The sequence below is a fragment of the Centruroides sculpturatus genome, unplaced genomic scaffold, assembly GCF_000671375.1.
Source record: "Centruroides sculpturatus isolate CEXI.00-Female unplaced genomic scaffold, Cexi_2.0 scaffold243, whole genome shotgun sequence".
Lineage (NCBI taxonomy): Eukaryota > Metazoa > Arthropoda > Arachnida > Scorpiones > Buthidae > Centruroides > Centruroides sculpturatus.
In genome coordinates, this window is record NW_019384457.1 from 441,567 (window position 1) to 447,566 (window position 6,000).

The 6,000-nt window shown below is 29.4% G+C and overlaps 1 protein-coding gene across 1 annotated transcript in view; it reads right to left on the reverse strand.

Moving 5' to 3' along the window:
* The window catches only part of LOC111620699 (cytoplasmic FMR1-interacting protein-like), an 87,375-nt gene extending 83,458 nt beyond the window's left edge, over window positions 1-3,917 (reverse strand). Inside the window, exon 1 of the mRNA XM_023362687.1 lies at window positions 3,795-3,917. The gene's annotated coding sequence lies outside the window, so the exon portion shown is untranslated. The remainder of the gene's footprint in view (window positions 1-3,794) is intronic.
* Between the last annotated feature and the right edge of the window lie 2,083 nt (window positions 3,918-6,000).

Sequence of the window (6,000 nt, forward strand, 5' to 3'; positions counted from 1 at the left end):
TTAGCCATGTACATTATATGTCAAGGAAAAAAATAGGCATTTGCCTAAAATCCACTGTCTAGTGATAAGTTACTGAGAAAAGGCCAAAAACTTTAGCTTTTTAAAAAATGCAAATGACAACTCTGTGTGAAAAAATATTTTAATAAAATATCACCAATAAATACATTTTCATGAGTTTTATTTCAATTATTTTATATTATTTCTCTGTGAATAAATATTGTTCTATGGTGTCAGATGTCAAGTACCTATTATTTATATCTATTTACTACAAATATACTTGTTTCTGACATCACAGATAAGACTGAATTTTACAAGATATAGTGGGTGATCAGTTAACGAACAATTTAGACTGCGAACAAATTGGACAACGAACACTTTCACAAAAAAGATTTTTATACGTTCAGACAACAAACACATATTCAGATAACAAACACCTAACAGAACAAACACAAGAAGTGATGCTGCATTTAAGATTTGTAAAACTATATTTTAATGGCATCTATGCATGGTTTATGGAACAAGACTTTCACAGTTATATACATAACCTTTTTTACACTAGTTAATTTCTGTTCTCCAAATTTTTGTAAGTGCTTTTCTGAACTTTTTACTTAAAAAACTTATAATATTATGGGGCCTAAAAAGAGTGGAGTGTCGAGAACTTCATTCATCATAGAAACTAAGCAAGAGATAATAGCCAAGGTAGAGAGAGTGGGAAGAAGATGTCTGATATTGTGGGCAGATGACTTCAACAAGTCTACAGTAGATACACTCTTAGCTAAGATATAATTAAAAAGACTCAAGCAGATAAAGAAGTGACAAAAATTGCATCTGAGAAACAAAGATGCAAAACTGGAGAGATTGCTTTTAGTTTGTTATTACATATAAATAATCATAGTAAAAAGGTATATAATTTTTATTTATTTCTTGGGAGTCTCCAAAATGAATTTATCAAATTCCCACAAAAATCTATGGTAAATTGATAATCAGTTAACGAACAATTCTGATAGCAAACATGGTCTTGGAATGGATTATGTTCATTAACCAATCACCCACTGTAATTCATATATGGCTTCTGACAATAAATTAGCAACTATATTTTAACTGGTTTATGAAGTCAACATATTAATGAGATTTAAATTCAGATTATTGGTTAATAGTATTAACACATCATTATTGTCACATTTTGATCATTAAAAAGCATTTGATTAATATTGAACTACAATTGGCTTTGTTATCTTTCTGTAAATATTAGTTACATCTGCAAATCACATCATTTGTTATAAGTAATAGATAAAACATATTTTCATATAGTTCTTATTTGATTTTAATAACATTTTACAATTTTTTTTTCAATATGAAATAATCACTGAATTTCAATCAAATTTGAATCCACTCAATATCATAACAGACACATTACCCTAATAAATCAGTACCTTTATAACTCAATATATATTAGCATAATGTAAAATACTAGTATGACAAAATTTTTTTGAGAGTTTAATTCCTGTGTCTTCTGAAAACGTGTCTTCTTTTATGTGTTTTTATCTTCACGACTAGGTGCATAGACACAGAGCATTTCTACATCTTTATTCGGAATATCCTGTAGTCTGATATGACTTCTGGGATTTCTTGTAGGTAGTGCTGACACGTATACATTATGTTTAACTGTACGTTTCTATATTCAACGGTTGACTCAACAGTGAATTTTCCATTGAGTCCCGCCATTGAACGATCTGACGTACGTTTTGCAGAAAAAAGAAATGCTTTCGTTGAGAGGTCGCTTTTCAAGAGAGCTGACTTAAGTAACAAGAAGGTGGCGATTGTGACTGTTTTGCTAAATAATTAAAGTAACTCACTTAGCCATTATTCGAATAGATCCTTTTATTCAAATAAACCCATATCTGTATCATTTTCTTGTATACTGGGTCTTTCTTTAATAATTTTAATTAATTTCTTGAATATTTATATCATTAGGAAAAATTAGAGAGCCAAATATCGATCGTAATCAATTTTGGACAAATGAAAAAATCTTAATATTTCAATATTGACCAAATTATCCAACATAATCGTGCAATTACATGTTTTATCATATACAGATCGTTCATTCATCTGTCCACTATTACAGCATCCACAGCAGCAAATGGATAGTTTCTGTAAGCAAAATTTACTTTTTCATGAAAGTCGCCATGTTAGTTTGTTGAATACTCAATGGTCTTTCAGGTCATTGAGACTGTTGAGTTCAACAGTGAAACAGCGCTGACATCACTAGTCTCAACGAAGAAATGAATGGTCTATTTAGAAACATTGTTCTCTCACCATTGAGTCAACCGTTGAATGTAGAAACGTATGGTAAAATTACTTATTTACAGTTAAAATTGTTTTACTGTTAAAATACTATTATAATTTAAAATATATTTACAATTAAAAGTATTATTATGTATTCGGGACCTTATGCCCGAAACGTGCAGTTGTCAATGTATCAACTAAAAAGTGATGGAAATAAAGCCAAGTGTTTATTTAAAACTCACATTTGAGTTTGAAGTCCAATATATTTAGTAAACATGGTTTCAAAAACAACATAGTATTATTACAGTTAAGGCTTCTTGACTTAACATCGAACATATACTATGAGTATATGCTAGATGTTCGATGTTAAGTCAAGAAACCTTAAACTATAATAGTATTTTAACAGTAAAACAATTTTAACTGTAAATAAGTAATTTTAAATGGAATGTATATGTGTCAACACCACCTACAAGAAATCCCAGAAGTCATGCTAATAGATGAGGGGCTTATCCCCGAAACGCGATTCAGCCTATAGAATATTCCAAATAAAGATGATATAGAAATGTCCTGTGTCTATCTATGCACCTAGTCATGAAGATAAAAACAGTTTAATTCCTACTAATAAGTTTTATTTTATGATTAATAAATTATTAAGATTATNTCAGCCTATAGAATATTCCAAATAAAGATGATATAGAAATGTCCTGTGTCTATCTATGCACCTAGTCATGAAGATAAAAACAGTTTAATTCCTACTAATAAGTTTTATTTTATGATTAATAAATTATTAAGATTATCATTTATGACAAAAATAGAGATCATTCACAAACAGAATATGATCTCTATTTTTGTCATAAGAGATAATTTTAAAAATCAGTTCAAACTCTCAAAAAATTCTGTCATACCAGTATATTTATATTGTCAAAACAATTATCAGACTTTTTGTTTATTCAAAACAGAATAATTCTGCAAAATTACACCATTTTTTTTTATAATATTAATTTATAAATGCATTAATTTTGAATTTAAATGTACAGTATATTAACTTTTGTATAATAATTCTTGATGTTTAGGTCCCATTTGGTACTTAAAATCAAGAATTATTCAATGTAGGCATATTATTATTCTATGTATTCAATGTAAGATTATTAAATAATAAACATGAAATAAATGAAAAATACTTGATTTCATTTTTGTAAATTGAAAGTAACATTCTTATAATAATTATAATTTAATCAAATGCAATACATTATATTAATATTGAATTAAGCTTACAAATTTCACAAAGTTCAGAAATAAATGTCAAATATACAACAGCATGAAATTCATTAAATTAAAAACAAAAAATCGGGCCTATCAAATCGATAATTGTCCTTACAAATTAATTAATTGTGTCCTTGTGATTACTAATACAATATCCTATACAATATCAACCAAGCACTTCGTATAATTAATCAAGCAAATTTTTAAAATTATTATTACTATTAATTTTTAAATTGTTTGCTTACATTAATTATTGATGCAGCAATAACTAAATCAATTAAAAATAAATGGAACTTTAAACATTATCCGAGACGACTCATTTTTCTCTTCCACTTGACAAACTTCCGCACCTAAAAGTGTTGCTAACGCCACCTGAAAAATTCGTACTTATTTTAATAAAATATATTTTTCTATAATAAATTAAAATAAATACATATTTATTTATTTTGTAAAAAGATACGAATAAAATTTCTAATCTTACTGGCGTTCTAAAATTTATAATTTTTTTTTTCAATTTTGATTCGTTTGACCTTGCGGGTACTAATTATGAGTATGGTCAGGCCACAATGGGGCGACCGGGTTTTTTAAATTAAACTCTTTCCGCATTGTGGGCATTAAGAGGGCTTCTTTTTTAGCAAGTTCATTATGAGTTCGGCCAGGCCCACAATGAAGCGGCCCGGTGGTGAGGGACGGGAACCGACATATCCGGTTGGACGATCTCCCGAAAAATTCCTGGGGATTTTTCGACCCGCCCGGATTCGATCCCTGGTCCTCCAGAGCGGTGGCTGCCAATTTGACCGCTCGACCATCTGACCGTCAAAAGAAGCGACAGGGTAGTAAAAGACGGAACCTGACACATCTAGGACGAACTATTCCTCTGAAAAATTCCTGCGTTTTTCTACCCCAGACAGATAAGCTGCATCTTAATCGGTCGACCATTCGGCTCTACTTCTAAGAGCCTAATAGAGTGATCGTCAAAAATTCAGGAAGAATGCTGAAAATTTACCGCGAAATTTATTCTGTTGAAAAGTATAAATTTCTATTGTAATTATAAAGTTGTGTTCGATATGACTACATGTTTTAGAGCGAGAAGTCACGAAACTTCAAGTACACTTTCCAGAATGCGAATTTTTTTTATACAACCAGGATAAGTAAAAATGATGTCAGTTCACGATGTGTAAAACTTTTCATTTTAAACAAACAAGTAATTTTATTTCTTTGTTCTCAATTAAGTTTTTGGCTTCAAATGCAATATTTTGTGTGTTTGTGAAAAATTTGATATCACTGAAATGTCTACTACTTTTTAACTTAAATGTGAATTTTGTACCAAATTCTTCTATAAATATAATTTTTTTTTTTTTAATTTACAAACATTTTACAAAATTTTAAAGATTTAAAATTAAAAATTAAAGTTGTTTTCAATTTTGTGATTTTATAGTTACACACAATACATACAAACTTCTACACATTCATATAACTACGTATTAATATATTACCAGGGCTGTGAAGTCGCGTAAAAATCTACCGACTCCAACTCCGACTCCTACTCCGACCAGGGGGGAACTTGTTACCGAAAGAGACCCGAAAATTCTGGTGTCATCATGTGACCTCAGAATAAAAGATTCAATAAATAGAGTTCTAATAAAGATAGAACATAGAAACTTTTTATTTCAAAGCTAAAAGACTCCTCTAAGTAATATATACATAACAATTTGGTAAGTAAAAAGGAGTCGGAGTCGGCGGATTTTTTTACGACTCCGGCTAAAACACCAAAACTCCACGACTCCGACTACACAGCCCTGAATATTACATAAAACTTACAAGACAAAGTTGGGTCAGCCATAAGCTGTCTTTTACACAAATTCAACTTTCCAAAATAATTAAGAAAAGCCTATAATTTATTATTATTATTATTATTTTAACTAGATTTTAAGTATTTTCCAGTATTTTTTGCATAATTGTTTGATTTCTTACGAAAGAAATGTCTATCCACTTTTATCTGGTATTTATATGCAAACATATTGATACATTTTTTTTGTATGAATTATTTATATTGATTTTCGTATTTAATAAACTTATTTATTACTTTTACCATATATCTACCGTACTTTAAACTCTAATACTGTATTTTATTAAACTTACTCAGCAATTCATAATAATTTCTAGAACAAAAACTAAATATAGAAAGAAACGTGACTAATTGAACAATTTTCATAATCAGTCGCATAGTTAAAAATAATAAAAATTCCGTATATTCTTGTAAAATTATAACACCAGTAGAATTATAAAAGATTGGTGATGAGACAGTTTGAAAGGGCTTGGAAAAGTGGCTGATTTGAGAGGCCCCAGACGCAATTCAATTTTGAGACCCCCTCTAAATATTTTCATTACTCCTCCACCCTAAAGTGTGCATTCTACGCGCACGTTTTTTACTCTGGTAGGCAGTATACC